We start from the raw sequence: 25,649 nt of genomic DNA, 5'->3' as shown, positions 1-25,649 counted from the left end.
AGGTAGCCTGTGTTTGCTGCTTACTAGTTTTATCAGCCTGCTTCCTGCCAGTGTAATTTGGGGGATCCGACAGCCTCTCCATTTTGTACTCTCTTTGTCCTTTTCAGTTCAAGCTGGCAGTGTCTATCATGGGACAGTTTTCTCAGAAACTTTGTGGGTGTTCCATGGATTTCAATGGGATTTACTCCATTAGACAAAAGCCACACCCACAGACTTTTTTTTTCCCCAAAACAATCCCTTCTCTATTTGGACCTTTTGTTGAGAGGGCGTAGAAGCTTTCTAGAAAGGCTACAGTCTGATTAACAGGATCTATGAAACACAATCTCTTGAAAGGGTCCTTTGTATGACTGAACCCTTTGACTTCTTGACCTTTCTGATGTTTTAGCAAAAGCTTATAGGGTTACTCTTCCTAGACATTCCTTCTCTCTAGACCGAGCTGTCTTAATTTTAGCATCTTTTTGCCATCTGAAAAGACTGTATTTCCGAAATCACCGAGTCCTCTTTCTTTTTTCTTCTTCCCTCAATTTATTTCTCTCCTCTCACATTTCACTCCAAGCAACAAGAAACTAGGCAACACTGTTAACACTTCACTGGCAAATCTCCTTAGTTAGATAAGCAAGTTCATTGCTTCTAAGTTGTGCTTTGCCCAGAACAGCAGGAGATCCTTTTTCTAAGCCTTCTGCCCCTACATAACAAGGATTCTCCTTCCTTCCGTTTTCAAAAACATATTCCTTACTTCATCTGAGCCCTCACCAACAGCATCCTCCAACTCCAGATTTCTACTAGCAGTCTGTGCAAGGCAATTTAGGCTTTCTCTATAATGTTCCTCCAGATTCTTCCGGAGTCTATCTACGGCTAAGTTGCAAAGCCACTCCCGCATTTCTAGGTATTTGCTACCCAACATCCTACTTCTTGTACCAAAATATCTGTTAGTTTTCTATCACTGCATAACGAATTACCATGAAATTAGCAGCTTAAAACAAGATTCATTTGTTATCTCAGTTTCTTTAGGTCGGAAGTTATAGTATTGCTTAGTTCGGTCCTCTGTTCAGGGTCTCACAAGATTGAAATCAAAGAATCAGCCAGGAGTCAGAGGCTTGAGTGGGGAAGAATTTGACTCCTAGCTCCCTCAGGTTACTGGAAGAATTCATTTTCTTGGGCCTATAGGATTCATGGAAGCTTGCTTCTTCAGAGCCAGTGAGAGAGAGACAGCTAGCAAGATAGACTCTTACATAATGTAACATAATCATTGGGATGACATCTCTCACCTTTGCCATAATTTATTGATCAGAAGCATGTCACAGATTTCACACACATTCCAAGGGATAGGATTATATAAGGACATGAACACAAGAAGATGGAGATTAATGGACCTCACCCTAAAATCTGTTCAGCATGCTGATATTTTTTCAAAATAAATAGAACAAATGGAATTTTCAGGAGGAGAATCCCTTTACTTTAAGAACATGTATAAATTAAAACCCAGGAGCTCAAAGGTGGGTGGAAAGAGAAAGGCAATTAAATATGGAAAGAATTTTTTAAAGATTTTATTTATTTATTTATTTATTTATTTATTTATTTATTTATTTATGAGAGACACGGGGAGAGAGAGAGGCAGAGACACAGGCAGAGGGAGAAGCAGGCTCCATGCAGTGAGCCTGACGTGGGACTCGATCCTGGGTCTCCAGGATCAAGCCCTGGGCTGAAGGCCGTGCTAAACCGCTGAGCCACCCAGGCTGCCCAAGATTTTATTTATTTATTTGAGAGAGAGAGCAAGAGTGGCAGGGGGAAGAGGGAGAGGGAGAAGCAGACTGGCCCACTGAACAGGGAGCCCAATACAGGGCTCCATCGCAGGACCCTGGGATCATGACCCCAGCTGAAGGCAGATGCTTAACCAACTGTGCCACCCAGGTACCCATGAAAAGACATTTTTTAAAAAAGTTTCACTATAGATTGAGAGGTGTGGAGGTTGTTTTGCTATTAAAGATGATGGAGAAAGAAAGATCCCGAAGGGTAAACTGGTTAGGGAAAGAGATGTCGGTGAGGTAGGAGTTGAAATGTACATCAAATAGTGGATAGTATTTAGACATGAAGAGAGAACATTTCATTACACAGTGAAAGCCTGAAAACTAGTTGGAGTTGGTAACCAGTATGGAACATAGAAGGGACAGCCTGGAGAGAGAAGTGATTCTACTGTGGCAACGCATTAGAATCACTTAGAAACTTTAAAATACTGATTCCAGGCTGATCCCAGGTGTGGTGTTCTAACTGGTAGGAGGGGAAGCCCAGAAGTTAGTGCTCAAGCTAACGGCACTTTGATCTTGAACTTGTAGCCATTAACTGTGAGAAAATAAATATCTGTTGTTTAAGCCAACAATACAAAAAATAAAAAATAAAAATGGTTGAGGTAAATGTAGTGTAGAGCAGGGCCGAGTGCTGCAAGACTGACTAAAAGAGCATACTCACAGGTGCCTGGGTGACCCATTTGGTTAAGTGGCTGCCTTTGGCTCAGGTCATGATCTCAGGATCCTGGGGTGGAGCCCCATGTCGGGCTCCCTGCTCAGCCAGGGGAGTCTGCTTCTCCCTCGCCTCCTGCCCCTTCCCCTGCTTGTGCTGTCATGTTTGCACTCTTTCACTCAAATAAATAAATAAAATCTTAAAAAAATAAAAAATGAAAAAGCATACTCCCGTGAAACAAGGCAGTAGGTCACATTATGTCAAGTAGGATGAACCTTAGGTTACCCATATCATCTAGGACACAGAATAAAAAACTAGTTCAGACTCACCCCAGTTCTTCAAAACCATAGAGCACAGATGTGTCAGTCATTTCCGATCCTCTTGCCCTCTGTTTCATTTGTTTTGTTTCCTTTTCAGCTGTTGTGGTGACAGGCGGTGTGATGAGAGCTTTCTCCTACCTCCCAATCGAAGTGCCTCCCTTCCTGATCGTACCTGATGCTTGTCTCCTTGGTACGCTGCCTGACTCCTTCACCCTGGCCTGCTTAAAGCAGAAGTGTAGGCTGGTTAGCATCCCAGGGAGTAAACCTTTGGCCAATGGGATCCAGGAACCAGTGGATAAATCTCTTCCTCTTTATCCACACACTGTCCTCAGCGGAGTCCTTGAGTGCTTTTTATGGCAATATTTTCTTGGGGGTCGAGTGCCACAAATCTAGCATTCAGTCGCACTAACCACAGTGGGCTCAACAACACAATTTTATGTTTGTTCTACAGTAGTGGTCCCCCTGTCTGTTCCTCTCCTGCTTCCTGGAATAGGATCTCTGATAAAATACAAGCACCTGAGCTTCAGGAGCCTCAGGCACTGACTTCTGCTGAACTCCAGTTACAAATGTAGGTACCTTGCACAAGATCATTTTGAATTTATATTTCTATAGTAAAAATTGTATTTAAAACTGTTTTCACATTTAAACATGACATTTTAAAACATGATACTATGTGGGAGAAATCTTAAGTAGCATTCTAAATACGATTGGTAGAACGTCATAATATGTGGAGAAGACACTTTGAAAAGGGACAACAAAGTGAATGTAAAGCCAGCGTGCTGCCAGTGCTACGAAAAGCTAAGTAACCGCAAATAAAACAATACTTAATTTTTAAAAAAATTTTTAAGTTGGCTCCATACCCAGTGTGGGGCTTGAACTCGCAACCCTGAGATCAAAAGTCACATGCTCTACCAGCTGAGCTAGTCAGGTGCCCCCAGAACAATTACTTTTTTTTTAAACAGCTTTATTAAAAATATAATTGACATGCAATAAACTGCACTTTTTAAAAGAATGCTATTTACAATTTTTGACATATATAGATATGCTTGAGACCACACCACAATGAAATAATAAACATCTCCATCACTCTCAAAAGGTCTTTTGTGGGCGGCCCCGGTGGTGCAGTGGTTTAGTGCCGCCTGCAGCCCGGGATGTGACCCTGGAGACCTGGGATCGAGTCCCACGTCGGGCTCCCTGCATGGAGCCTGCTTCTCCCTCTGCCTGTGTCTCTGCCTCTCTCTCTCTCTCTGAATAAATAAATAAATATTTTTTTAAAAAAGGTCTTTTGTGTCACTTTGGAAGAGCTCCCCATTGCCCTCTGAGCTGTAACTTCACTTCCCTGGGAAACTTCTGATCTATTATCTATCATTATAGATTAAGTTGCATTTTCTAGAATTCTATATAAATGAGTCATACTATATATTATATATATATATAATATATATATATACTCTTTTTTGGTCCAGCCTTTTTATGCAGCATAATTATTTTGACATTTATGTCACATTGTGCATCAGTAGGTCATTTCATTTTATTTCTGAGTAGTATCCCATTGAGTAACTACATCAGGATTTATTTACTCCCTTGCCAGCTGATGGATATTTGGGTTATTTACAGTTAAGGGCTATGTCTTAAACAGTTGCTGTGGACTACCTGTACAAGTATGTGTATGGATGTGTACTTTTGTTTTTCTCTTGGGTGATTACTTAGGGTGGAATGGCTGGGTCATATATCACAGATGTATGTTTCACATTTTAAGAAACTGCCAAAGTGTTTTCCAATGTGATTGTACCATTTTACGTTCTCACCAGAAGTGTATGAGTATTCTAGTTCCTTTTAAATTCTTGTCAACACTTGGTATGGTTTATCTTTTCAATTTGAGCCATCAAATAAGTATGTAGTAGTATCTCACTGCAGTTTTAAATTGTATTTCCCTAATGACTGATGAAGTTGAGTATCTTCTCATGTGCTTGTTTACGGTCCTCTATTTTACAGAAGAGTTTGTGAAGAATTGAGGTTATTTCTCTGGAACATGTTAGAATTCTCCAGTGAAGCCACCTAGGCCTGAGGATTTCTTTGTGAGAAGGTTTTAAACTTTTTATTTCTTTACTTATTTATTTTGAGAGAAAGAGAGAATTGGGAACGGGCAGAGGCCAAGGGAGAGAGAGAATCTCAAGCAGACTCCACACTGAGCATGGAATCCAACACAGGGCTCTATCTCACAACTCTGAGATCATGACTTGAGCTGAAATCAAGAGCCAGACACTCAACAAACTAAACCACTGAGCCACACCCCACTACATATTTAATTTAAAAAATAGATTAGTAACTATTAAGATTATCTTTTTCTTCTTGAGAGAGCTTTGGTAGTTCATGTCTTCCAAAGAATTTATCCATTTCATCTGTTATCAAATTGACTGGCATAAAGTGATTTACAGTACACCATTTTTATCCTTTTTATATCCATGGAATCTGTAGTGAGGTTGTCTCTCATTCCTGATGTTGGTGATTTGTGTTCTTTCTCTCTCTCTCTCTGCTGATTAGTCTAGCAAGAGTTCTATCAATGTCATTCATTTTGTCCAAGAACTTATTTACAGTTTTATATTTTTTCTCTTGTTTTTATCTTTCCTAATCCATTGATTTCTGCTCCAAACTTTCTTTTTTATTTTTACTTTTCCTAATTATTTTCTTTTTTGAGTTTCTTTTTTTCTTCCAATTTTTATTTAAATTTCAGTTAATTAATGTACCATGTAATATTAGTTTCAGGTGTACAATTTAGTGACTCAACACTTATATACAACACCAGTGCTCATCATGACAAGTGCCCTTCTTAATCCTCATCACCAATTTCATCCATCCCCTTCACTCACCTCCCCTCTGGTAACCATCAGTTTGTTTTCTATAATTAAGAGTCTGTTTCTTGGTTTGTTTCTTTTTCTTCCTTGTTAATCTGTTTCTTAAATTCCACAAATGAGTGTAGTCACATGGTATTTGTCTTTCTCTGATTGACTTACTTCGCTTAGCATAATACTCTAAAAATATGGAACACTTCACGAATTTGTGTGCCATCCCTGCTCAGGGGCCATGCTTTTAGTATATCATTCCACTTTTAGTATATGTGTTGCTGAAGTGGGCACTCTTTTTCCAGTTTCTTAAAGTTAAAACTGAGATCATTGATTTGAGACCTCTCTCCTTTTCTAATATAGATGTTTAGTGCTATAAATTCAGAAAATATAAATATTTTCTGAATATTGTCTAGTGACATCCCACAAAAAGTTGCATTTTATTTTTTATTTGTTTTAAAATACTTTTAATTTCTCTTTTTATTTCTTTTTCTGACTCATGAGTTGTTTTTTGTTTTTTTTTAAGAAGTGGACTATTTAGTTTCCAAATATTTGGGGAATTTTCCAGAGATTTTCCTATTATTAATTTCTAATTTAATTCCATCACAGTCAGACAACATACTGTGAACCCAGCATATGCCTACCTTGGTAAATGTTCCATATGCCCTTGACAAAATTGTCTTTGGGTGGCACGTTCTATTTAAACATCAATTTGGTCACATTGTTGTTAGGATTTTCTCTATCCTTAGAGAATATCCTATATTCTGTCTACTTGTTCTATCAATTATTGAGAGGGGGATGTTGAAATCTTTTACTGTATTGGTGGATTTATCTAGCTTTTCTTGACATTCTATCAGTTTTGTTTCATGTATTTTGAAACTCTGTTATTAGGTGCATAAATATTTTGGATTTTTATGTACACTTGACAAAGTGATCCTTTATCATTGTGAATTGGAGTTCTTTATCCATGGCAATATTCTTTGTTCTGAAATCTATTTTGTCTGATATTCATATTGCCACTAAAGCTTTCTTCTTACTAGTTTTAGGATGATATATATTTTTCTATCCTTTGAAGCCACTTGCGTATTTATATTTGAAGTGTTTTCTTGTAGGCAGCATATAATCAAACCTTATTTTTTAAATCAAATCTGGTATCTATGCCTTTTAATTGGGACATTGAGACTAATTACACTTAATATGATTATTGGTACATTTAGGTTTAAATTTATCTTCCTGCTCTTTGGTTTTTATTTGTTCTATCTGCTCTGTGTTCTCCTTTTCCTCTTTTTTCTGCCTTCTTTTGGATTGAATATTTTTGTGATTCCATTTTCTCTTCTGAGTTGGCTTAACTCTTTGATTTCTTATTTAGTGGTTGCTTTAGAATTTATAGTATACAACTTTAACTTATCACAGTTTACCTTAAAATGATATTATACCATTTAACATATAGTATAAGTACTTAACAATTGTATATTTCTTGCCTCCCAACTTCTGTATCATTCTCTACATTTTACTCTAACATAGGTTATAAACACCAAATTACATTGGTATTATTTTGAACAGTCCATTGTGGCTTAAAAATCATTAAATGACAAGATAAATCTAAATTTATCCATATGGTTACAATTTTCAGGTCTCTTAATTTCTTTGTACAGATTTCTTTCTTTTTTTTCTCTTTGAGAGTGCTATCCTCCCAGTTTTTAAAGTTTTATTTAAGTAATCACTATAGCTTTCTGCCCTGGACGACGCGAGTAAGCATCGTGAAAAAGTCTCCCCTCCCACGCCGTCATGTCTAAGTACGAGTTCCAAAGAGCACCCGAGCAGCTGCGGAAGCTATCATCGGAGGTTTGAGCTTCGAAACCACCGATGGAGAGTCTGAGGAGCCATTTGAGCATTGGGGGACGCTTCGGACGTGTGGTATGAGAGACCCCTAACACAAGCGCTCCAGAGGCTTCGGGTTCGTCACGTTCGCCACCGTGGAGGAGGTGGACGCGGCCATGAACGCGCGGCCGCACCAAGGTGGTCGGAAGAGTCGTCGGAACCAAAGAGGCTGTCTCCGGAGAAGATTTTCAAAGAACGGTGCCCACTTACTGTGAAAAGATTTTTTGTCGGTGGCATTAAGAAGAACAGAATTGAACATCATCTATGAGATTATTTGAAACCGTATGGGAAAATTGAAGTGTTGAGATCATGCTGACCGAGCAGTGGCAAAAAGAGAGGTTTGCTTTTGTGACTTTGTCGACCAAGACTCCTGTAGACAAGATTTGTCCTTCATACATACCATATGTGAATGGCCACAACTGTGAAGTGGGAAAGCCTATCGAAGCAAGAGATGCTAGTGCTTCGGTCCAGCCATAGAGCCGAAGTGGTTCTGGAACTTTGGTGGTGGTCGTGGAGGTGTTTTGGTGGAAATGGACAACTTTGGTCGTGGAGGGAACTTCAGTGGTCGAGGTGGATTCGGTGGCAGTCCAGGTGGTGGTGGTTTCGGTGGCAGTGGGGTTGGCTCTAACGGATTTGGTAATGACGGTGGTTATGGGAGGAGGCGGCCTGGTTACTATGGAGGAAGCAGAGGCTTGAGAAGTGGTGCGACAGGGTTATGGTAACCAGGGCAGTGGTATGGGGGAGTGGCAGCTATGCAGCTATACAAGGAGGAGGCGGCAGGCGCTATGGCAGGTTGAGTAGTGAAGCATACTTTGGAGGGGCGATGCTTTACGATTTTGCAATTTCAACAATTCATTCCACAAATTTTGGTCCCATGATAGGAGGAAATTTTGGAGGCAGTAAGTCTGGCCCCTATGGTGGTGGAGGGCCAAATCTTTGCCAACCACGAACCAGGGGGCTTGGCGGTTCCAGCAGCAAGCAGCAGCTATGCAGTGGCAGAGGTTTTATTTACTGCCGGAAACAAAGCTTAGCAGGAAGAGGAGAGCAGAGAAGTGACAGGAAGCTACAGGTTACAAAGATTTGTTGACTCCAGCCAAGCACAGTGGTGCAGGGCCTAGCTGCTACAGAGAAGACATGTTTCGTAGACTATACTCATGTGTCTGGGCAAAAAACTCTGAGTGAGACTGTATTTGTGACTAATTGTATACAGGTTATTTTAGTTTCTGTTCTGTGGAAAGTGTAATAAGCATTCCAACATAGGGTTTTTATGTAGCATTGTTTTTTTTGCACCATGCTGTTGATTGCTAAATGTATATAGTTGATCTTGAGTTGTATAAATGTGTCTTTTTTAAATGTGCTGTGTAAGTTAGTCTACTCGGAAGCCATCTTGGTAAACTACCCAACTGTGTGAAGTTTAGAATTCCTTCAGGGTGATGCCAGTTCCACTCGAAATTTATTTGCTAACTGATTGCGGCACAGAAGCAGTGGTTCCACAAACCTTGGTGTGGTTGAACTGACAGTAATGTGTTGTCGACTGGAGTTCACCGTTAAAAGGGTCACCAAGCAAAGTCTGGTGTTTATTTGGTTATGATGGATTGTGGCACATCCTATGCATTTTATCTAAATTGAATTTATGTATCGGATAAAACTATAGATGGGGATATAATGCTTGTGTATCGTCCATTATCATGTGTAATCAATAAACGATTAATATTCTTTGAAAAAAAAAAAAGTATCATGATACCACTGTGGCACTCAAACTCAGAGCTCCAAGAGTCACAGGCTCTACTGACTGAGCCAGCCAGGAGCCCATTTTTATGTAGATTTCTATTGCCATCTGGTATTACCTTTTGCCAGAATGAGTTCCTTTAACATTTCTTATAGTGCCTGTGTACTAGTGATACATTCTCTCAGCCTTTTCATCTGAAAGATTTTTATTTTGCCTTCATTTTTGAAAGATATCTTCACTGGGTATAGAATTATAAATTAACCTTTTTCACTTCTAGTAAAATGTTGCTTTGTTGTCTTCTCACTTGATTGTTTCCCACAGGAAATTTGCTGTCATCTTTATTTTTGTTCCTCTGTAGGTAACACATTGTTATCACTAATTTTTAAGATTTTCTCTTTACCACTGATTTTGCAAATTTATTTTAATGTGCTTTGCAGTAGTTACTTTCATCTTTCTTGTGTTTGGGGTATTCTAAGTTTCTTGAATCACTGGGTCTATATTTTTCATAAAATTTGGATTTGGAGGCCATCGTTTTTTTCACGTATACTTTATTCCCCCATTTTCCTTTCATGAACTTCAATTATATGTGGATTAGTGTGCTTGCTGTTGCTCACAATTCATGGGTGCTCTTTTTTACTTTTTAAAGCTAGTTTTTCTATGTGTGTTTTATTTTGTATAGTTCCTTTTGCTATGTCTTTGAATTTGCAAATAGTTTCTTCTACAATGACTAATCTGCCATTAATCCTATCAAGTGTATTTTGCATCTCTGACATTGCAGTTTTATTTCTAGAATTTCAATTTGGTCTTCTATTGTATTTTCTATCTCAACTTAACTTTTGAACATATGAAAGACAGTTGTGTAAACAGTTCTAATGTCATTGTTTACTTATTATAATCAGTGTACCTATTCTGAGTCCCGTTTTGATTGTGTGATTATTTTTGTCATTATACATCAGGTTTTCTGCCTTTTTGTAAGCCTGGTAATTTTTTACTAAATGCCAGATATTCTGAGTTTTGCTTTTAAAATGTATTAGTGGGACTGGAACAGTGTTGTCTAGTACTGATTATCCTTCACTTCTGAGGTAAAATCCTTCTGTGTACTCTGATGCTTCATGAATCATGAGGTTTTCCAGTCTAGTTACTTGGATTAGTCTCAATTCACTATGAGCACCAAGCATTATAACTTATAGTCCTTTTGGGTGATTCTTTCTCCAGCCTAAGATTTTTCACACTTGCATGCACTGGTCAATACTCTGCTAAATACTCAAGAGTGATCCCCCTGTAAATCACCAAAGTTCTGTCTGTGGGAAGCTATCTCTTCTCTGATACTCTGTCTTGCAAACTCTACCCATAGTCTTCTTTCCAGACTCTCATACACATCTCCTTAACTCAGTGATTCCTCTTGGTTCTGCCTCAGTTCCTCTTCTCTGCACTTCAGCCTGTGAATTCTTCCAAATCACTAAACTGGGTTAATCATTGGGTTTACTTCATTTGTTTTTCTTTTCTCAGGAAAAGACATCTTTTGTCACATGATATACAGTGTCTTAAAAAAATCATTGTTTCTTAGGTTTTGTACAATTTTTGGTTGTTTTTGTTGGGTGGGTAAATCTGGTGCCTATTACTCCATTTTGGTTGGAAGTGGAATTCCAACTATTTGTTGCTAACCACATTGATTGTTTGCCTGTTAGAAAGTGATAGTTTGAGCATTTTACATCTCAAAACAATTTATTGTAACTTACATGTTGTCATTTAACTATGTTTCCATTATGTTTTAAGAAATTCGTGAGCTGCTTTTGGTTGACATTTAACCTGTTTTTTTTTTCTCATTTAAAATAATGGGAATTAGGTTTCCAGTTAGCATTTTTATGTAGCATGTCTTATTTTCCGTAATGGATTATTGATGTTAATTAGAAAATGCCTATAAATATTACTTTTAGGCTTAGAATTTTTTCTCTTGCATGCAAATTCTGGAGGTAGCCTGTCTAGAGCTGTCATGGCAGCTCCATGAAGTCTTCAGAGACAAGTGCCTTCTGTCTTTCTGCTCCTTAGTGCATGAATTTCATCTCCCTCAGAATTACCAGATGGAGCATTAGTCATCAAGCCCACATTCTAACTCCTCCTAGCTAAATCAGCCTTCTTTTAATAATTATTCTAGGGGCCTATCCCTTGCTTTTCTCTTACTGTGATGGATAGGTCAATCATATCTTCAAGAAACTGCTTACAAATGTATTCTTTTTCAGAAGACTGGCTGTATCAGTTGGTAGAGCATGCAACTCTTGATCTTAGGGCTGTGAGTTTGAGCCTCATGTTGGGTACAGAGATTACTTAAAAAATAAAAATAAAAACAAACAAACAAATAAATAAATCAAACAAATGTAGTCTTTTCATTAGGCATCTTGTTGCCCTGGATAAAACTAGAGTTCTGTTGTTAAGCCATAAAGAGAAAAAGGACATGTATAAGCTATTAGGAGTGTCTACACATTTGACAATGGACATTAATGACAGGCTAGGTATTGTGAACTCATTTTGAACATGGACATGACATAGATTGAAAGAATATTCTTCTGGTAGTGTAGGGCAATATATTGTAGAATGAAAGAGGCTGGTGACACTCTCTTATTTGGTCTTTCCATGACAATAATCCAGGAAGGCAGCCCTGAAAACCAGCAATGGAAAAGATAAAGGAAACACTCCAAAATACCTATCTAAGGAAGAAATCTTAGAAAGTACTTAGTGATAGATGGGTTGTAAAGGGCATGTACAGCAACAGGAATGTGTAGCAAAGAAAGACAAAATTATGAAAGGAGTGTTGGAAAACTCATGGAAGCCACTATTCTATATATCTGGTAAGTTCAGCCCTGCCCAGGACTTGAGACAATGATGTCTGCATAATGCACTGAAGACTCTCTATTGGTGATAGGAGTGTTAAAATAGTCTGGCAGTAACACATCTGGGGTCTGCAACAATCTCAGATGGGCAGAGTACAGCTTGATATGTAGAGTAACCCCCATCAAAGATGGCCAGATCACTGACACCATGAATGTCCAAGCCTTTGTTTCCATGTCCCTGCAGGAGTTCCTTCTAAGACAAGGAGCTAACCCTAAATCTCAGTCCTGAAGTCTTTAGAGACTGTCAGTTTCTGTACCCAAAGTCAGTTCTATATTTTGCCATATCAAATATAGAATAAGAAAATAATAAACATGCTGTAGTAAAAGAGTAAATAATCTGGCATCAGACAGGTCAGGACAGAATTATTGATCAATATTTTGTTAGTTGGGTGACCTTGGGCAGGTTACTCTTTGTCTCTGAGTCACATTTACTGATCTGAAAAAGAATTATTATAATACCTGTCTTATATAATTTTTTGTGAAACTTAGTTGTGTTTGTCACAGAGCATGGCAGTTGGAGAGCTCATGCTCTGGCCTTGGCTCAATCTATTTACTTGATGTGTCACCTTTCAAGTAACCCCTTTGGGTCTTGATTCTTGATCTGTCTTTTATAGAGCTTCAAAACCAGTTTTTGGCATATACTGTCTACTTAATAAGTATTTATTTAAAAATTCTGTTGGATCTATAAAATAAAGGGTTTCATTTAAATTAGCGTTTTCCAAAGTATGTGTCGTGAGATACTAATAAATTGATAATGCACATTGTAAATGCTTGTGCTTGAGATGATACAGCAGGAAAACCCAAGAAGATAGTGTCATTGATGACACTCATGAATGCAACATACCTACTTTTTTTCTTGCTCTAAATTTAATGTTATCTGAAATGAAAACAAACCCCCTATCTTTGATAAGCTATTCTTTTATGGGTGTCTATTATTACAGCCAAACAGAATTCTTTACTGATCTAAACTATTAATATTTACCCAGTAGTATTTTACAATAGAAGCCACTATTCCCCCTCAATCCTTGCCCATTTGTTTCTTTCAATTTTCAATCAATTCATCAGTGAAAATATCCTCAGACACTTATGTGAGCTGTGTGCTAGGTGTTACCCAAAAGATGTACAAATCCCAAATCTTGCTACTGCAGTGTATTTGAATATCAGACATCGACTTAGCTACATCATAATTAGATATTAGTTGATGGACCTAAATTGGGCAGAAATTTTTCTGAAGGAAGGAACTGATCAACCTGTGGACATATCCTTGCCCCTGATGTGGAGTATAATGGGAGCCTGAGACATGCTTTCTCCACAGATGGTTTAATTTGTACACCTTGTAGGCCAGTTGCTCAACCATTTGGCTTCCTTATTGAAATGACAGCTAATTTAAAAGAATAAATGGCTATTTAATAGAATGGAAAACCATTAAGCTCAGATCCTTCTAATAAAGACTGATTCTTATGTAAGTTCTTATGGAGTGTTAATTGCTGGTTCCTGAGAAAAGGGAAAAATGAAAAATTGCTTGTTACCTCACTCTGAACTCGGACTCTACTCTGAATAATACTGACAGTTCTAATAATAATAAAAATGTTGCTGCTGCTTCTCTATTTTTCATTAGTACTTTGTGGCTTAGAAATTATGTAAATTTGGAGAGGTAATTGAATATAAAGCAAAGAGAATAAAAAATAGCCCCCTAAAAATAGAAAAAAAGGAAAATAAAGTCATGTCTGAGAATTAAACTTAAACATCAACACCATGACTTATTGCCCAGTAGCCCTAAAAATACAAAATGGCTAGAAGACCTGGCAGCAAATTCAATTAAAATAGGAGCTGCAGGTCATTATAGAAACATAGTGGAACATTACAAATACAATTGTTCAAATATTGGGAAATGGAGACAGAATGTAAACCAATAAATTTTGGGTGTTTCCTGTCCCACAGGAGATAAACTAATATAGAAATAAAGGTGCAGTAGATTGAAAGCTCCTCCTATCAAGAGGTAAAGTCTATTCCTCCACACTTGAATCTGAGTTTATCCACATGACTTGCTTTGGCCAATGGGACACTGGCAAATATGGCACAAGTGAAGATTTGAATAGTGCTTACATAGTGAGGCTTAGTTTCTCTTGCTGCTGATAACTCCTTTCCCATTATGTAAACAAGCCTGGGCAAACCTCCTGGAGGATGAAAGTCTGTCTGTAGAGAGGCTTCAACTGTTTGGCCATCTCAACCATCACAACTGAGGCCTTATACACATGAGCAAGGCCATCCTGGACCCTTTAGCCTCAAACAAGTTGTCAGCTCAAGAAAACTATAGAACCACAGCTAACCCACAGAATTATGAAAAATAGTTGTTTATTGTTTTAAGTAACTGAATAGTAGTGACTACTACTTTTGGGGTCGTTTGTTATGCAGCACTAGACACCAGAGACTTTTTAGTTTTCAGTATTCTGGTCCGAGGGGTGAGGTCATCCCCTCTGCATGCATGTATATGGATGTATCAGGCAATCTTACATTGATGTCATCAATGACTCCATTCTCCTGACTTCCCTTACTCTGAGACAATGCTCACCAACAAATGTCTACCCATGGTCTGTCCTGCCACATAGTTTGCCTACAGTGGCTGTGTTCATAGACTGACCACATGAACCCCAAGGATTCCTAGGCCTTGGTATGATAATATTTATGATAAATTAATGAAGTTGCTTCTGACCAAGGTTTGGCTTAGGGAGCAAGTATTCTGTCTCTAAACACTTACTCTCCATTCATCTCTACCCTGCTCTTTACTCCAGAAAGTGGATATGTATAGATTGCCTCAAGGAACAATCTTGTCTTGTGGCTTCTTGTTGGGCTACACCAATGGGAAGCTCTACCTAAAGACTGGAGGAAGGAGAGTGATTTCAGAGGATTGATCCCTACAGTCTCTCCCTATAAAATTGGTTTGGGTAAGCTGAGTCCCTGGACTGAAGACTGTGGCTCCTGTTAAGGTGATCCTTTCTCTGAAACTCTTTCTTTGAAACCAATCCTTCCTCTCATCTTTTCAGGCCTAGAGATAAAAATGGAACAATTTTTATTAGCTTCCAGTTCTGCACTATCCTATGTGGTTTCCCTACTCCTGCCCACACTTTTGTAAATAACTCTTTTATTAAACCCTTTCCCAATTATCCTGATTTCAGCACACCATCTGTCTCCTGTTGAGCCCCTGACTGATACATATGCTAAGCATGTGGGTTTGAATATCTGATTTGTCTGATGGTGATTTCTCTTTGGCTTATGATTTACCCCTGAGAGATGGCTCCACATTCACTGAGCCAATATAGTCAAGTTTTTAAGCCCATGAGTCTGAGAGTCAGGCTGAAATTCACAAAGGTAACAAATTCCTCTAGGAACTAGCCAGCTGGCCTTTCCCCTTCTGGAGTGGAGAACAAGAACTGTGCTTTTCTATATTTCCACAATACCCACTTTTCAGGGTGGCTATTAGGATTAGATAAACTACATGCAAATTGCTTTATATCTTTGTACCTGCCACCTTATAAATTCTCAGCATGTTAAGAATTGTTATTGTTTTGTTTAATGTTCCTTTGGCTGTATAATACGGTCTTTGCCAATTAAATGTCGTGTAACATCTTTCTTGGACTCCTTTTGTGGATGCTTTTGTTAATGTGGCACATTGAAATTATGGGGGTTAGGATAAAAAAAGAGAGAACATAGATGAAGCATGATTTACACATGATGCACAAAGCTTCTAAAGTCTTATGACAAGCCACCGAGTGGAAAGGATTTTGAGCAAATGTCACGTAAACAAGTTCAATGAGTCAAACGTGGAGTAAAAATGGCACTCTAAGTAGAACATTGGAATTAAGCATTCATGGAGTGCTTGATTCGCTTGTATGAATCCACAAAAGGTGGATATAAAACAGTTGGGGATGGCAGGTGGATCCCCTCTGGGACATGGCATGGTGGCAAGATGTGTCAGTTTCCTTGTTATTTACTAAGAAGTAAGGAGAGTCAAGTAAAAAGACTCCCTAGCATTCTTTCCTCCTCAGAAAAAGCCAGCATCCTGTGTGCCAAGTAGAGAGGCAAAGTAAAGAAGGCCCTGGTAATGTCGCTCGCATCTCTTCCCATTATGGGCTCAGGTTAGCCTCTACATTGTGAGGTCCTGTCTCTATTTCTCTTCAGACAGCAAAGATTCTCTTACTCACATACACACATGCACATGTCCTCCCCCCTCCCCAAGTATAGAGAGCCATTCAAAATCAATCTTAATCTTTTTATTCTCTACAAATGTCATTCTCTGATGGATGTTTTCACTTAGACTTGCTTGTTTATTTTAGATGATTTGTTTGGGGGCCTCAATTTCATGTCCCTACCATTCAAAATAGAATATGACCTCTGAGGAGCTCTAAGGTAGCTCAGGAAAAGGCTGCTGAGGAGCCATCATGAATGGGCGCAGAATGAGCAGAAATTTTCATGAAAATGGGACTATAATTTGCATAGGACCCCAAGGCGAACATTGATAGGAAGTGTTCCTGTGGAATGGCCAGTGGACAGAACATAGAAACAGACAGTAAATCGTAAGGTGGAGGATGATGTGTAAGATGGAGTGTGAGCCTATGGGAAGTAAATAAAGGAATGGTGTCTCAATCTCATAAGAACCTCAACAGTCAGGGAGATGTAGAATGGAAATTTGATTCATAAATTCTGAGACAAGATGCAACTACTTGAACTTGAAATCAATGAGCACCATAAATTAAGAGGAAGCTAATATAGATAGGTAGTTAAAATTTGCCCATGTTGAGGGGGCAAGAGATTTTAGCAATAATGGTAACTTTAAAAAATCAGATTACATCCCAGTTGGAAATGTCCAAAAATCGTGTGAAGAGTTGACTGGAGGCTGTGTTAACTGGGGCTGGAGAAAACATGAAAAAAAAAAGATTATCAGAATTCACATAGACTTATCCAGCTTATATGACTTAATCAGCGACCTACCAGAAGAACCTTTGTTTGGGGAATAAGAAGATAAGGGGATTCGGGCCACGGGTAGGTAAAATAATCTTAGCTAGATTTCTTGGGTGTCTCTTGAGCCTGAAAAGTATCATCTCACTCTAGAGTTTAGTGTCACAATCAAGTTAAGTGAATCCCCTGGTCTGTCTTTTCTGGACCATATTAATAACATGATTCGTTCAGCCATTTAAAAAGCAGGGTTTCTTTTCACCTTTAAAAAACAGGCTGTTGTTTCTCTCTGCTTGCTCTTACTTCTGACACTCTGAGCAGCAGCCCCAAAGCTTTGGATGAGCCAAATTGCTGACTTGGGAAAAGGAAAGGAGAGTGCATGGCCAGTTCTCCCAGAAGCAGAAAGCCATGCAGAGGAGGAAGGCCTTTGTCTCTTGTGTAATTTGATGGAACCTACTTGAATAAGAAAGAACTGGAGGCTTCAGAGAAATTTTGTGCTACTAAGTGAACAATAATCATAGTGCAAGAAGAAAAAAAGGGAAGAGGGGAAAAAAGTAAGAGGGAAGAAAATAAAGTGGCTTTTTTTTCTTCTCAGCTGAGAATGTCTAAGGTTTCAGTAATGAAGCTTGGCTCCTTTCTCACCAAATGAGGTTCTGACTTGCTGGCAAAAGGCCTGTGCAGAAATATCATATCATTAATAATGCCTTGAAGGGAAATGTGCTTTCAGGTGTTTTGTTATTTTTTAATCACTTACTGTGACTTTTAGATTATTATTTGTTTATGCCTGCATTGTTGCAGACTGACTTTAGGGTGACTGATGTAAACACATGTAATAATATAAGGTAAAAAAAAGATTAATAAGAAGCAAATAGGACAATCAAGGTGAAGGAAAAATTCAAGTAGTTATTATAAGATGGAGCCAGGGGTAATATTGTTATTAAAATGTGCATTCTAAGTCCTCGTCAGTCCACTAAGAACCTGAGATGTGAGAGACAATACCAGATACATGATTTACAACGTCGTGAGATAAAAATCAAACGTGATGCACAGGAGAGCCAGAGTGAAATGTCTCCCTTGGGTCCTCACAAACAGTAGCATAATGGACAACTTCCTCAACAGCATCCCTACAGTAAATACAGAAACCAGCTTCGTAGGGCAGTTTCTTATACTTCACTTGGTGCCACCACATAAACATTGTCCAGGAAAAGCAATTCAGTGTGCGACTCTACACACATCTCTGATGGTCTGGCTTGCACCTGGCGACTATTATTAGCATATGTAAAAAAAATGGGTGGATGCATGGCCCATCACCACATTCAACTAATCACCTCAAAGTATCTGATTTTTTGCCCAAGCTTGATAGAAGCACTGAGTTCAGGTTGATGCCTCAGACAAAAAGCTGGAGAGGAACTGCTCTGTGTTGCCAGCTTTGCCAACTTGGAAAAATAAGGATGATTTCTCTTAAAAAAATTTTTTTAATTTATTTGAGAGAGAGAGAGAGAGCATGAGCAGAGGGGAGGGGCAGAAGCAGAGGGAGAAGCAGGCTGAGTGGGAAGCCAGACTCAGGGCTCCACCCAGGAACCCTGGGATCATGACCTGAGCCAAAGGCAGACACTTAACCGATTGAGCCACCTAGGCTCCCTCCAAAATAAGGATGATTCCTTGTGAATGCTGAGGAGCTCCAACTCCTGGGGCAATTTCCCTTTATACATGTAAGAAGTTGCCCCCTTTAGTCACTCCAGAGCAAGCCTGCACAGTAGAGCAGTCTGAGGGGCTCCCAGTTCAGGGGTCATCTAGATTTTACTGCACCTACAACTTACACCATCTTGAGAGTCACTTTAAGACATAAATACAAAATCAACTGCAAAAGTTGATTTTTACTTAGAATGAGAAAACACGAAACAATTACAACTTTTAGAAAAACTTGTCAGGTATCACGAGAATCTCTAAAAATGAATACTGTTTGTGAATTAACTGCCTGACCTACCTCAACAATAGAGCTTTCCTAATTTGGGGCCATGAATTACTGGATCTTTTCTAAAAATCGTTTCCTATATAAAGAATAGAAAGATCATTCAGACTTCCTTCTAGAATGGATGACAGAACATTTGTTTTTTTCTTTTTGACAGCTTAGGACAAATTTTTTCCACGTCACAACCTGTTATGGATAGTGGCACGTGCATTTTTAGAATTGTTTTTCATTTTAGGAAAACCGCTGTGGAATTTCTTTTATAGATATGTGGTGATATTTAGAATAATTTTTCACATATCAGTTTCAGGCTCCTTACATTTGTCTTTCCTCCACTACCTATCTACATACTTCTTTTTTTTTAAGTTTTTATTTAAACTCCAGTTGGTTAACTCTATATACGTCTGATCCCAGTCCCTGTGGGGCAGTTTCATATCACAATATGGCCCTGTACCTTCATGTTACAGTATGAGATGAGTCAACCCCTTGGGAAGTAGGGTAATTCTATCAGGGTCGCTAGCAACTGCTTAACTGTGCAAGGAAATGACTGCAAGCTACATAGATGTATCCCACCAAACACAACTCAAATGATTCTAGTAGGTTGAATAATGGCAACCCAAAGATATCAGATCTTAATCTCTGGAACATGCAGCTGTTGCCTCATAAACAAAAAAGAGTGTTGGGGGTATATTAAGAATCCTGAAGATCTTAAGGACAAAGAGATTATTCTGGAATATCCAGGTGGAGCCTAAAAACGGTCACAGGTATCCTTATAAGAGCCAGGCAAATGGAGATGACACACAGAGAGGAGAAGGTGATGTGAAGGCAAAGGAATGATGTGGTCACAAGCCAAAGAACATCAAAGAATGCAGACAGCCACCAAGAGCTAGAAGAGGACAAAAATGGATTGTCTTCCAGAGCCTCCCAAGAGAGCCCTGCTGACACCTTAATTTTGGACACCTGGCCTCCAGAACTATGAAAGAAGAGATTTCTGTTGTTTTAAGCCACTGAGTTTGTGATACTTTGTAACATTAGCCCTAGGGAACTAATACAGTTTCTTAGTTCCACTTCCTTATAGTCAGATCCAACAGAGGGCCATAGATCTTCCATGACCACTTTATATTTGGGGAAAAATGAAAGAGGAGAAGTTGGAGGGAAAGAAGACAGTTATCCTACCCAATTGCTGTTGAAATAACTGTTGTAAACTGTAGAAAACCATATGACAATGTGAGTTTATCACCTAGGCCCCTCCCATGGGCTAAGGAGGGCCCCAAGTGATGAGGGGCCCTGAAGCTTAAGACTCATTAGCTTCACGGTAGATCTTCCTCTGCCTCAAGGCAACCATGGTGGTTGTGTTGAGGAAGGTCTAAAAGGAAGATTTTACACCTCTGTGGAAAGGAAGGACCAATTTGGGAAAAAAACAGGATCTTCTGAGCATGATTACAATGGGAGTACTGGTGGCAGAGGACATGGAAGGAATAGAATAAGACTGATAATCGAATTTTCAACAAATGCTACATGACTTCTATTCCTGCTTTTTCACTAGAAGAGGTGGAAAAGTTTAAGCTTGTTTCTTGTCCGTGATTCCCCAAAAAGCATCAATTTCTCCTTTTCCCCTAACAATTGCACTTCATGTATTTACATTTTAGACAAATATTCTATAATTATTTCTTAATATATCTATTCCCTCCCCCATGGTTTTGAGCTCTGTAAGAAAAAGGACCATGCCGGATTTACTTTGTAAATCGGTCAGGTTAAAAAAAATTATAAGAGATCAGGAAAACCTGGGGAAGGAGCCTGCAGCACAGACTCAGACCATTCCAGCTTTTACCTGCATGTCCTCTTCTCTCTGCTACCCTGGCAATAGAATCTTTATCAAGTCTAAGGAAGGAGAACCGACCTTCTCAGCATGTGTTATCACCAGTCTACTGTTTGTGGCATAAATATTGATTTTTGTTACTCAAAACACAGGCTGTTGGGATTTAAAACCCATTCTTTCAACCCACTGTTTGTGCTATGAGTTTGAACCATCTATTTTGAAATCTCCAAGTCTCCACCCCAGCTGAGAATTTATTCTGTTACTGTGCTATGTCTTTTCTTCACTAATTCAGTGAGTCCTGGATGCTCAAGGAGATGAGGGGAGAGAGAAACTATGGGACAAAGGTACTTAGAAATAATGGAAAACATACCAATTAATAGTAAAATATTACCCCACTACAATTATGTCTATATTAGTTCCTCTCTCCCAAAGCCTCCTGGGTCTGACTGGTAGGAAATGCTATCTTAGTCATATTTTGGAAGCTCTACAATAGAAAGTTCAGGTAGTTTGTGATCATGATTATTGCTCTTCACAAATATTCCATGTTTTTCTCCTTCTAGTGCACTTGGCAGGACTTTCTTCTGCCTTGAAATTAGTTGTGCCCATTGGGCCTTATGTGCCCATGTGCCCATTGACCAGTGAAGTGTGAGTGGGTATAATATATACCTTCAAGAAGCGAGCTCTAAGAGTCATAGTGTGATTCACTATGCTTTCTTCTTTTGGCCTGATTACCAGAGTGAGGAGATAGAGAAGAGCTCTCAGCTGACCCTCAATGGACTCAAAACACTAGTGAGCAATCAGACCTTTATTAGTTAAGCCACTGTAATTTTGCATTTGCATTTGTTTGTTAAGGTAGCATAAACAACTAACCTCTCGTGATTATTACAAACATGAGAACACAGCTCTCCCACCAAAGAGTGATGGCCTCAGAGTCCCCCACATTTAAGTCAAAAGAAAGATATCTAGAAAGAACTGTGTATGGCTACTGGCATCTACACATAACTGGAATGAAATAGATTTTAAAAAACAATGTTTTAAGGGAGCTGTACTGACAAAGAAACCACGGGTCTGGCTGAAGAAAGTCTGTGACAGTTTGTCTTGACTGAGCAAAAGTAGACTGAGGAATAAGTGGCTTAGCTCCGAAGGAGAACATAACTAAGAAATAGAACTGGGGCCGAATAATTAAGCATTCTCCATTCCCTTGACAGAAGACCCTTCTAATGTCTGTCCAGTAGAATAGCTACAGACCAATGTTGTCCATTTTTCTAATTTTAAAATAGAAGTGCTATTGCTATTAGCCTGCCTCAATTCTACTGTGAATGTTATATTATGTGGAGATGCTTTCAGGTGTTAGTCTGTAGGTCTCTGGATGAAGAGAACTTCCATCCAGACCTGATGTAGTCATTATTACATATCACTCTGAGATGTAGAGACTACCATGCGTGACCCAGAGTCATTGGACTTTGACTTTGATGCCAAGATGAGACAGGACTTTCAGATTGCCTCCTTTGAGTTGACTGTTTTCTGAATAAAAGTGAGAAAGTAAACTGAGCACTCAGTGATCAAAAGTGTAGGATTGTTCACAGTATTCCATTCTCTTTCCTTCCAGGCACGTGATAGGATTGAATTTCTACCCACATGAAGTTGGGTGCAGCCATGTGACTCACCTTGGCCAGTGGAAAGTGAGCTGAAATGATGTGTACCACTCTAGGAAGAAGCTCTCCGAGAACCACTGCATGCGTTGCAATGTTTCCAGAGAGTGTTTACTCTCTTTGTCTGGGCCCCAGAGTATGGATGTCAACAGTGTGGAGCAGAGTCCCTAGTCAACCATGAAGGCTGTGAACAATAAATAAACTTCTTTCATTTGAAGTCACTGAGATTCATGAGTTCCTTGTTTCCACAGTAAACTTTGCCTATCCTGGCTCACAGAGGTTCTTATCGCATATTCTGGCAGGAGCCTGTTATCTTAGCTGATGCTTATTGTCCAAACTTGAAAGTGGTCCAAAGATCTATATCTGAACTCTCAAGTTCATATCTCTTAGCCTTCAGGCCTCTGGCCACCTCTTGTGCATAGTAAAAGTCATAGACATCTATCATACTATATAGGATACCTCCTCTAAAATAAACTCTCTGTGGCGTTGGGGAAAATTGTCCTCCCACTGTGAGATTTCTCTTCATGTCTTTTGCCCATTTCATGATTGGATTGTTTGTTTCTTTGCTGTTGAGTTTAATAAGTTCTTTATAGATTTTGGAAACTAGCCCTTTATCTGATATGTTATTTGCAAATATCTTCTCCCATTCTGTAGGTTGTCTTTGAGTTTTGTTGACTGTATCCTTTGCTGTGTAAAAGCTTCTTATCTTGATGAAGTCCCAATAGTTCATTTTTGCTTTTGTTTCTTTTGTTTTCGTGGATGTATCTTGCAAGAAGTTACTGTGGCCAAGTTCAAAAGACATGAAGAGAAATCTCACAGAGGAACACATAGACATGGCCAACATGCACATGAGAACATGCTCTGCATCACTTGCCATCAGGGAAATACAGATCAAAACCACAATGAGATACCACCTCACCCCAGTGAGAATGGGGAAAATTAACAAGGCAGGAAACAACAAATGTTGGAGAGGATGTGGAGAAAAGGGAACCCTCTTGCACTGTTGGTGGGAATGTGAACTGGTGCAGCCACTCTGGAAAACTGTGTGGAGGTTCCTCAAAGAATTAAAAATAGACCTGCCCTACGACCCAGCAATTGCACTGCTGGGGATTTACCCCAAAGATTCAGATGCAATGAAACGCCGGGACACCTGCACCCCGATGTTTCTAGCAGCCATGTCCACAATAGCCAAACTGTGGAGGGAGCCTCGGTGTCCATCGAAGGATGAATGGATAAAGATGTGGTTTATGTATACAATGGAATATTCCTCAGCCATTAGAAACGACAAATACCCACCATTTGCTTCAATGTGGATGGAACTGGAGGGTATTATGCTGAGTGAAGTAAGTCAATTGGAGAAGGACAAACAGTGTATGTTCTCATTCATTTGGGGAATATGAATAATAGTGAAAGGGAATATAAGGGAAGGGAGAAGAAATGTGTGAGAAATATCAGAAAGGGAGACAGAACATAAAGACTTCTAACTCTGGGAAATGAACTAGGGGTGGTGGAGGGGGAGGAGGGTGGGGGGTGGGGGTGAATGGGTGACGGGCACTGAGGGGGACACTTGATGGGATGAGCACTGGGTGTTATTCTGTATGTTGGTAAATTGAACACCAATAACAATTAATTTATAAAAAAAAAAAGAAAAGAAAACTGTCCTCCCAGACACCCATCTCCTTGTGTGCTCATCTATGCCTGTCGGGGCCCAGAATTTCTAAAAACAAAAACCTGATTGGGGAGATTTTCTCCATTCCTCAAAAACTCTAGCTCTGCAGTACCCAAGCCAATAACAATTTTATCAACAAAGAGTTCTCAACTCAAAAACCAAAACTTGGACTAATCCTTTGGAGTTTATGGTAGGGGGGAGACTATCACACACACTTTTCACAGCAATAGGAAGAGGATTTTCTAATACACGTGTCATTGACAAAACAAGGAATTCAACTCAGGAAACTGGACTTGCTCCTCTGTAAGAACTTAATATGATTCTTTTTAATCAAATGTCATTCTGCAAGTTGAACAGAGGAAAAAGAGGAAAGAACTGGCATTTCAGGGATCCTCCTATGTGCCAGGTACTTCACATTCAACCCTCTCAGCAGCCATATGAAGGAAGTGCTATCATTTTCTCAGTGAAGACCCTAAGGTTCAGCAAACTGAAGTCACTTGCCTAAGTTCACAGAGAAAATAAGTGGCAGAGCTGGAATTGTAATCAGATGTCTCTAACTGCAAAGGGATCACAGTTGTAGTCTTCCTTCTCTAGCTGTTGCTACATCCAAATGAAATTGCAAGAGAGAAAATGTTTGCCATGGCAGGGTAAGAGAAATATAATGCATAATTAAAGAAATTTTTTCTTAATATAAATAAAATTTACATTTTTAAACATTGTAACATTTAATCTAAAATCTCTCCATTAAACTACCACTCAAAAAGTCACTATATTTATATCCTTTATTTAGGAAATCCTGCACTACTGACCTTTTGGATGGAAATACAATCAATATCATCATATTTAAGACATCAGACATAAAGGATACTTGAGAAATTCCTTACAGCTGTAGTCTGGGAAACGGATCATGCCCCCTTGCTGACCATTACATTTATAGCTTGCCTCTGTGCCCATGTAACTTTCACCTAAAGGAAAACTGGGGAGAGTAATTTCACAGAATTTTATTTGTTTCTAAGATTTATTTATTTATTTTAGAGGGAGACAGCACAGAGGGGGAGGGGCAGAGGGAGAGGAAGAAAGAGAAACCCAAGCAGATTCCATGCTGAGCATAGAGCCCGATGTGGGGCTCAATCTCAAACCCTGAGATCAGACCAGAGCCAAAACCAAGAGTCGGATGCTTAACTGATTGTGCCTCCTAGGCACCTCCCAATTTCACAGAATTATATATATATATATATATATATATATATATATATATATATATATATATATAATATAAATTGCAATAGAACAGTTTTTGGCTAAGACAGTGTTTGATGTGTACAGAGCTTAACACAAAGCATTCCACCTAATACAAGAGTAACTAAATTAAGGGAACAACATGGGCTTTTGAGTGATGATGAGGATTTAAAGCTGGGTGAATTCTCCTGTCCCTCCTTTGACTTACCATGGTTGAAATGAGGCTTCAT

At 39.1% G+C, this 25,649-nt stretch overlaps 1 non-coding gene and 2 pseudogenes across 1 annotated transcript; 1 reads left to right on the top strand and 2 right to left on the bottom strand.

Moving 5' to 3' along the window:
- Window positions 1-880, bottom strand: part of LOC129517891 (60S ribosomal protein L10-like) — a 30,901-nt pseudogene extending 30,021 nt beyond the window's left edge.
- A 4,931-nt stretch (window positions 881-5,811) lies between these two features.
- On the bottom strand, window positions 5,812-5,914 carry LOC129518956 (U6 spliceosomal RNA). Its single transcript, XR_008666291.1, has one exon. It is a non-coding gene; the product is annotated as a U6 spliceosomal RNA (small nuclear RNA).
- Window positions 5,915-7,408: 1,494 nt separating this feature from the next.
- On the top strand, window positions 7,409-8,223 carry LOC129517890 (heterogeneous nuclear ribonucleoprotein A1-like; annotated as a pseudogene).
- The last annotated feature ends 17,426 nt before the right edge of the window (window positions 8,224-25,649 follow it).

Source organism: Nyctereutes procyonoides, unplaced genomic scaffold (genome assembly GCF_905146905.1).
Source record: "Nyctereutes procyonoides isolate TBG_1078 unplaced genomic scaffold, NYPRO_anot_genome, whole genome shotgun sequence".
Classification (NCBI taxonomy): domain Eukaryota; kingdom Metazoa; phylum Chordata; class Mammalia; order Carnivora; family Canidae; genus Nyctereutes; species Nyctereutes procyonoides.
The sequence above is the reverse complement of the archived record's forward strand: the minus strand, read 5'-3'. Positions and strand labels throughout refer to the sequence as shown.